Below are 8849 nucleotides of genomic sequence, written 5' to 3'. Positions count from 1 at the left end.
TACTCCATCTCCTCTTTCAAAGAGTCAAAGGCTTTTTTTAATGCCATTTTTGAACGTAGAGCAACAGATACGACAGTATTTCATTAGCTTAATTTATACACTATAATAAATAAAACATGAAGATTACAAAGTAAAGCAATATAGCTAGTAAGAATTAAAACTGCTTGCGCACATGCATTATAATTGCTTCTTTAATTATTGATTCTTCATCTCTTTCACTTAACAATGTGGAATTAAGCGCAGGTATCTAAAACTGCTTTCACTCTATTCACTACCAACTCATTGCCTCTCTGTGTGCTTACATTAATTTCCTTTAACAGCACTCCCATGAGCTGCAGGGATGTTTTTACCTCTGAAGCATCAAGATTAAAGAAAAAGTATTAATCCGTTTCTAATAGGACTTGATTTCTCGATCTTACGAAATACCCAGAATATTTATGGTATAATGCCTGTTGACTTCATTTTCAGTAGTAAGCTACTCTAAATTAGACCCCAGCATCTTAAGATTGGCATTGTGAAAACACATCCCTCAACCCCTTCACAAAATCAGATTCAAGTGTGGCACATGGCATCACAGAGATTTTTGATAAAGGAAACCTGGCATCTTACAATTTTTACAGAATTCTTAAAGAACTCTCAGCAGCCTGTCATGATCCTGCTCCTCCCCCTGCTTGCCCTAATTTTTCTAGAAATGACACCGGAATTACATATAAATTAATTTATTTCACTGCACGGCTCTGCTCTAAAGGAGAAAAATTTCTTCTGTGCACTGAAAAAAAAAAATAGTCATGGCTTGGTGTGCATATGAGGGTGAGGTGGGAAGTCTGTGGTTAACTTTAGGTTTTAATTCATGAAAGGGATAAAGTTGCACAGGTAACATATACTGTGTGCTGGATTATGTAAATTCAGTATGACTGCATGTAATGAGAAAAAAAGATCAAAGCTAAGAGAGGCCTCATTTCCTTAACCAGCTAGTTGTTTAGTTGTTTTGGTTTTTGGTTGTTTGGGGTTTGTGGTTTTTTTTTTACACCTGTTAGTACTACATTTCTCTCCCAGCGTTTTCTTTTTCTTGTACATACATGCACAAATTGCAGGCCAAAATATCACCTCTCAGTCCACGATTTGACACACCTTTTGTATGCTAGAAGTTACAAAGGGAATGAAAAGGCTAATACATGGTTTAAAGGAGAGCCCAAAGGCTTAAAGACCTGCCTTTAGGCGGAGGTGGTGTCAAGGGCAGACTGCCCACAGCACCCCTGGGGCCTGCAGCCTGTGCGGCCCACCAGCTGCCATTACACAAATCAGGTTTTTCAGATCTGGTCTCTCAGCAGTCACCATCCACAAAGTCATCTGAACCATCTTTAGCTAAGTGAAAGACAATCCCTATCAAGTCTGTAGAACATTAGAAAATACAGGTTGAAAGGAGATCTATATTCCAATCTTCTGCTCACATCAGAGCCAGCTGCGTGGTCAGAGGAGGTGTTGCTCAGGGCTGTCCCCGTTTTGGAGTGTAAAAACCCCGAGGAGCTCACTCCACTGCCCGGCTGCTCTCAGGCGCAACGAAAGCTTATTTTCACCCGGCCTGAACCTCTCATTTCAACTCTCGACTGTTTCTCCTCAGCCTCCCACCACGCAGCATTGTCTGTGTCTTCTCAACCACCTTCCCATGGGTGCTGGGGGCTGCTGTGAGCCCTCCAGCGTGACTTCTTCCCCAGGCTAAATCAGTCCCGACCCTCAGCCTCCCAGCACGGGAGGGGTGCTCTAGCCCGGCCACCTTGGGACCCCGCTGAGCTCCCTCCGGTGTGCCCGTGTCCACCCGGCGCGAGGCCCAGCTAGGAAGGGTAACCGCCTCCTTCCTTCAGTACTCCCGCCCGCCCAACCCGCCGTGCCACTGGCCTCCTTCGCAGCCCGCCAAGAGCTCGTTCCGCCTAATACCAGCGGATTACGAGTCTGCGTGGAGACACAGCCACGGGACTGCAGGACAGCGGCATCCCGCCGCCCGCAGCCGCGCCCGGCGAGCCGAAGAGGGTAAGGGGAAGGCGGCGCCTGCTGCACACCGGACAGCCTGCCGGGTGCAGCGCTCCCAGGCAGCCGTCCCTCTCGTGCAAGCGTCCAGGCTGCCCCGGTGCCACCCCCGACGCCCACCTCACCACGCAACTCCCCCACCAAAGAGCCCAACCCCACCGCACGCCTCACGAGCAGCGGCTGCTGGAAACGGCCCAGCAAGAGGGGGCGGGGCCAGAGCTCCCACGGTGACGATTGACTGGAGCTCCAACCAATGGCATCGGGGCGCGGGGGCGGGCATGGCGCGGATTGGCCGTGGGGCGGTGCCGGCGGGGGGTTCTCCCGTACTGCGCTGACGGCTGCAGTTGCAACTTCGGTATCGTGTGTGAGGCTGGTCGGTGGTAGGCGTTCGGGCAGCAGGTACTGGCGAGGAGTGGGTCCTCGAGCGCTGCGGCCCGCAGCCCTGCCTCCCGCTGGCGGGGGAGGCGGCAAGAGGGCGCTGGGCAGCCGCAGCGCTGCGGCGGAGAAGGGGGCGTCTATGAGCCGAGGGGCCGCTTTGCCCTGCATCCGTCAGCGCTTTCCGCCGTCCGATGCGGGATGCGGGGGCTGCGGGCGGGGCCGGGCCGGGTGATCGTCCTGTGGGCCGAGTTGCCCCCTTTCTCCCGGCTCCGAGCGGCTGCTGGGCGGGTGGGAGGTCGGTCGGTGAGGGCTGTCAGAGCCGGGGACGGCAGGGGGCGGCAGCGGCCCTGAGGAACCGTGTCCGGAGCGGTGGCCTGGGTGGGGGAGATCATCTCGGTGCCGCAGCCCCTCCTCGCCCTGGGGCCTTTTACCTCTCCTGGGCGGACAGGAGTTTCTGAAGGGGCCGGCTTCTCCCTCCCGCGTCTCCGCCACGGGTTTGGGCGCTACTTCCAGCGAGTTGCACCGCGGGCAGCAGCTCCTCGCCGCTCAGGTTCAAATCTCCCTCGCGGGGCTGCCCCGGCGGGCACTGCCCGCCCGCCGCTCTGCCCTATGAGCCTGCCGGGGCAGGGCCCGTCAGCGCTGGGCGTGCTCCCGCGGTCCCGCCCGGACTCGCATCTGCTGCCCTGTCGCGTCCGCCACTTCCTCGTCAGAGTCAAGGAGGAGAGGAGGATTTTTCCCTGAAAATACGTCCTGTTTTCTGCTGGTTACTCTCCCGCACCCGTCGGTGCGAGAAGAGTGTTTAATTTTTTTCCTTTTCCTGCTAGAACACCACTCCTCATTCTCATAACTTCATCTGTTTGCATCTTGGGCAGTTTCTTTCAGCTCTAAGTGAGCAACTGCAGAAAAATGTGCTAAATAGGATTCTGCACTAGAGCTGTTTATCGGTAATTAGGTAGGGGATGAAGTTGAGGAAGACTGTGCATTCCTAATTTTCTTAAGAGACTGAAAGTCAGCTTGGAATCCTATTGTGTGTGTTCTTTATCTATTGTTATAAAAAGTTTACCTTTCAACATGTGATGACCTGGCCTCTGTGTGAACATTAAGCACTGACAGCTTTAAAAAACTGAGGTGTTATTTATAAATTTAGGTCCAAAGTTCATCTCCTATTATTGTTCTTTTGGGAGGCTTTGATTACAGGGCAGTAAAGTCTGAATACTCTCAAAAGAGCTATTAACTCTGTGGTAACATTTTTAGTGCATCATTTTTCCACAGATGAGGATACCGCTGAGTTGAAGATAATGCCTTCTGATGTTAATAGTACTGTGCATGCATGTGTATGGCTGGAATGGGCTTAAGGGAGGTTACTGTATGAATGATCGCCGATTGACAGAAAGGGAGTTGGTTTGCGGGCTTGTCATCTTAATGATTAGGATTTCCAGAAACAGCTTCTGAAATAAATCACTGACTGGGAACAGGTAATAGCCAGCTAGGGAGTAAACTTAGGTTAAGGTGCTTTGATACCAGTAACGACTAGCAAGCAGATCAGTTAGTTGTTTTTTTTTTGTTGTTGCTTTGTTTTTTCTTCATGTAAAGCTGTCTAAGACCGATTTTTAATTAAAACAGTCTAATTTATAGCCTTTTCATTGACAGGTAGTGCTTTATTTGGCTTTGCTGCCTCATTTTCCAGTCTGCTAGCATGGGTGCTTCCAGAGTGTTAGTGAAATGCAGCAAGCACATAGTTGTGCAAAACTTAGCCTTCAGCAAGTTCTCACAAAAACACATATTTCCAGACCTGGAGTGTTTGAAATAAAAAGCAGTGTGATATTTTTAAGTTTCAAACATCAGATAAATTCAGCTCCTAAGCTGCAGAGCCGTCCGGTTATAGAACAGACCTAGTTCAGAACCAGTTTTGTGCCATCCTGGGTTACACAGAAGCAGTCCTGAAAGGGTGTTCAGCTGAAGCATCCTGCTTCAGCCTACTCTACTCCTTCCCAACAAGTTTCCATTTCTGCTTGCCATGCTGTTTTCTATCTGGTCTTAACCTCTACGGTGGGAAGTTAAACTGCTTTCTCTTGCTTAAAGTTCTAATGAGTTTGATTCGCTTTGTGCTTGTGCTGTGACCTTCCCTTTCATGTTCTCAGAGGTTATGGATCTCAAAGTTTGTATCAACAGTCTGTACCCATGGCAGATGGGCTTGTATTGTAGCAATATCATTTAGAATGGTCCAGACAAGGCTTTCAAAAGTTGTACATATTCTGTGCGCACACATCTTGCAGTAAAGAAGAGGGAGAGTTCAAACTGAACAGTCAGGGCCATGTGGAATGGACTTCCAGGCTTCAGTTCTTTGAAAATATAGCTGTTGTTCCCCTTCCAGTTTGATAAATCTCCAGCAATTGCAGTCAATTCATAACAGATTTTATTATCACTTTTTGATACGACTTAAAAAGTAGGAGCAAATGCAGTGCTCTGAAGCCCTTCTGACTTGTTGATGTGAATTAATGGAGTTTCAGCAGCAACACTGAATATATCTCATTTAGAGAGGGTAACCTGAAGAATAATTGCATTTCTTATTGTATTCAATATAATCTGACTAATTTAGTGAGGTCAGATATAGTCAAAATATGCTTTTTTCATGTGGCCATCTCCTAAGCATACATTTAAGGATGAACAACACGGGTCATAGAGAATGAGAAAGTGTTCTGGGAAGTAAATACATTTGAAAGACATATTGTGGGTTGTGAATAATAATAATTTGCACATAAGTTCTCTGTAAGTTGTTGTTAAAATTAAACTAGGCATATAAACAATTTATAAAATACATGACAAGGTAATAAAACCTGTCTGTAGTTGGTGCTTTTGTGATTTGTTTTGGAATTCTGTGTTCACTTTTGGCATTAAACTTTAGAAAGTTGAGAGTAATAACCTGAAAGAATTGCAGAAGTTACATGAAGGATTGGAAAGCATGTTTCAGTACAAAGATTCATCTATTTAAGGATTAAAAAGGGATGGTGATAGTTGTGCCTGTAATGTGAGTGACAACCATTAATCATGGCTATGAAAAGATTTAGTGACAGGAAAAGGGTCTAAATGGTTTACATTAGTAATAGTTATGTCTCTAGTGCAGTACTCTAATTGTTGAAAGAGGACAGGTTTTCTACATTTTGTTTTACTGTGTGTAAATTTCAGTAGGGTCAAAATGGTTTTACCGAAGGTTGTTGTGTATAGCATATTTGCCATTAGATATCTTTAAAGCAAGATTAAATGCTTTCCTGAGAAAGATGTACTAATTCTAGTGGTGTTTTCATTCTGGAACTGATCATAAGTTGGGGGGATCAGGAGGAGGGAAGGTGGGCTTTCTCCTCACTGCACGCAAAATTAACCCAAGAAAAGTAGTGCTGGAAAACGATTTGTTGTATACTTGAACAGTGGCGGGACACAAGAAAGGAGGATGGGAGCAAGAAAAGGGGATGTAGAAGTGTCTGATTGTGTTATAGCCTAGGTTATACAAGAAGTCAAACTACATTGTAAGGGGTTATTTTCAGTTTTCTAAACTGAAAGACTCGACTTAAGAGTGTTAGACTTTACAATTAACTGCCACACTTCCGTTTTTTTAGAAGGAGATAAAATCAAAGGGCAAGTTAAATGAGTGTGTTGGTGGTTTGTTTTTGTTGTTTTTTTTTTTTTCTTCCTATGAGAAAGGTCGTTCACATTTACAAAAGGTATTTCTCATTTTAGCACAGTTCAGTTTCACTTTGGTTTTCTAATTCACTCAGTGGGTGGGATAGTTTTCAATGTAATTTGACTCCAAATTTAACTCTTTCTGACAGGCAAAGAAGATATTGTGCTGTTACCCAGTTGTCACAGTTGACTGGATTCTACTAATTTTCAAGACTTCTACTGGAGTGAAAGGTAACTTGTGATTAACTTTTTTTTTTAATGTCAGAAAATTCACTGTAGGAATTTACTAAATAGGTGAAGTTCTGTGTTCTGTTTCAACTTGTCCAGTATTTCCGCTGTTGTAATAAATTTACATGGTTTAAATTGTCAGTTTTGTAATCTTATAGAGGAAAGAACATACTAGCGATACAGTAAATATTTAGATTTTTAGCAAATCTTACTTATTAATTAAAATGTTTGTGATATAAACTCTTCCGTGAAGGTAATTTTACTGGTAACTTATTTCCTACATAGACTTCACTTTGAGTGCTTTGTGAAGATTTACACTCTTAAGTGAAGGCCACATCAGCAGATCATTGATTAATTAATATTGGGTAATCCAAAAATAGCCATTCTCTTTGGCTAGTCAAATAAGAAAAGAATGTTCTGTGTATGGTATGAGATTACAGGCTTGCATGTCATGCAAGTGGGGCAGCTCAATGGGAATACAGGCTTGTTTATTTTAATTGGCATGGAGGAAAAAAAATGTTTGTTTCCATTGCAGTAGTGACTGATAGGTTGGTGGCACTGTGCAAACACTACATTACAGCAACTATGCAAGTGCTGTTGTCTGCCCAGCAAGCTGTGTAGGCATTGCTGACAGTAATGCTGAATGGCACTGTCTGATTTCAGTTTCCAGCTTCTGGCTTTGTTTCTCCATTTTATATTATTCATGTAGCTCCTTATATCTGACATACTACCTTGAAAATAGAAGCAGTCAGGAGAAATCTATGGATATGTAAAACTTGAAACCCAAACAAAACACAAATCCTTTTTCCAGTAATTCTTTTCACCTTCTTGCCTTCTACATTCCTGCATTCTGTGTTATCTTCCTAGTTCTAGGGGAAAACTGGGCTGCATCTCCTTTAATTCTTTACTCAGTTGTAGGTAATGTTTATGAGGTCTCATAAAGAAGAATTTCAGATGCCTACCTTTTGCTCTGCACATCACATGTTTCATGACTGGACTTATAAGATTCTCTGAAGGCCTGACCAGCTAGGTTGGCCTCTTGTATAAAAACTGATTTTCTGGCTCTGAATACTCTCAGAAGCAGGTAGTTATATTTTATTGATTTTTGGTTTGGTTTTTTTTTTTTGTCTCTCTAATGGAGATAAGGTCCTACTGCCATTCATCTGTGTAGTGCTTTTATTAATAGTACCTTGGCTCTTCAGAGACCTTATTGAGAAGGAGCATTGCAGGAAGATACTCCCTGTAAAACTGGAGACTTCTTTGTTAGCGTCTAGGGGGTTAACTGGATGTTTTACTTGATACTGCATCTACCATGGTGTGCATATTCATTTGTGTCGGTTTCTCTTCCCAGCATTCTTTCTGACCTGTCTTCTAACTTACCTTGCTGTTAAGTGATGTAGCCTGTGTGCTCTATGAGGTCATTGTTAGAAGACTCTGATACTGAATAGTAAAATAGTGTTGGCCAAGGGCAGTTTAAAGGGAACTGTGTATTGCCTTGGTGCTCCAGATTTGAATTTTCCTTTTGCTTCTACATTGTCTGTATGGTTTTCTGTTTGCAAAGTGGTAGTTCTGGAGAAAAGTTCTGTAGAAGATGTTCAGTTACCAGAAAATAAAAATAGACTAAAAAAGTGTGGGCTCTTTGAAAGATCAGTTTCATCTTAAATTGCTTACACTGATGACAAAGCAGAGTTTAACCAAATATTTATTGTTGAAATTACTCTATAATTAGTAGTGTTGTACAGCTAAATGTAACACCAGATTTTACTGTAAATTACTGCTATCCCATTACTGTGGCTTGAGAAGTATAGACTTTAACTGTGGTATTCTTTTTAGTGGCCTGAATAAGAATTTGACTACAGTGTTTTAAGAAGATAGTTTTTTATATTTTTAATAACATTCTTCAGTACATATTTAAAATGCATGATGTGCTGTCTTACCACAATGGAAAATTAAAACAGCTTTTTCTAATTTGAAACATTCAATTGTCCTGTATGTGGGATTAAAATGTATATTCTTGTTGCAGGCTTTTGAATGTGGACTAGGCAAACTTTTAAATTCTGATTGACTCAGCATGTATCCTACTTCTTCTGAAAATCAAACCAAAATTAGAATATGATGATAAAAATACATAGTTAGGTTTCATGTTTGTGGAAAGCAAGAATTCATTAATAAAATATTTTAGAGTACACTGAGTCAAGCTCCTTTGAGTTTGAACATTTTGACTTTGGAACTGCAAGTTCTTGTTCAATCTCCAAATTGAACAAGTTTTGTACTTTGTAGTCAGTATATATAAATGAACTGCTTGCTGTTTCCTAAGCTGGAAGAAGCTGCTTTATCCCCTGTTTGGCTTACTCCTTTATGAAGTTGTACTTAAATGCTGTACTTAAATAATACAGTAACTGCTGTTGTTCCATCATCAATTGGTTTTTGGTGAAAGAGCAAGCCAGTACATCACTGATACTGTCTTAGGGCACTGGATCCTTTTCCTTGAATAGCTTTCTGGGTACTTTTCCTTTTAGGATATTACATTATTGGACCAT

The 8849-nt window shown here is 43.1% G+C and overlaps 1 protein-coding gene across 16 annotated transcripts in view; it reads left to right on the top strand.

The window, feature by feature from the left end:
- The first annotated feature begins 2296 nt into the window (after positions 1-2296).
- The window catches only part of EPB41L2 (erythrocyte membrane protein band 4.1 like 2), a 101069-nt gene continuing 94516 nt past the window's right edge, over positions 2297-8849 (top strand). For 10 of the 16 annotated variants that reach the window (XM_062639704.1, XM_062639697.1, XM_062639691.1 and 7 more), the window contains exons 1-2: positions 2298-2424; positions 6231-6312. The gene's annotated coding sequence lies outside the window, so the exon portion shown is untranslated. Of the gene's footprint in view, positions 2425-6230; positions 6313-8849 lie in introns of all 16 variants that reach the window. The other 6 variants (XM_062639699.1, XM_062639698.1, XM_062639696.1 and 3 more) reach the window with 3 other exon arrangements.

This window comes from Pezoporus occidentalis, unplaced genomic scaffold (genome assembly GCF_034315485.1).
Source record: "Pezoporus occidentalis ecotype Australia unplaced genomic scaffold, CSIRO_AGI_Poc_V1 ctg61, whole genome shotgun sequence".
Classification (NCBI taxonomy): domain Eukaryota; kingdom Metazoa; phylum Chordata; class Aves; order Psittaciformes; family Psittacidae; genus Pezoporus; species Pezoporus occidentalis.
This window is presented reverse-complemented; position numbering and strand designations above follow the sequence as displayed.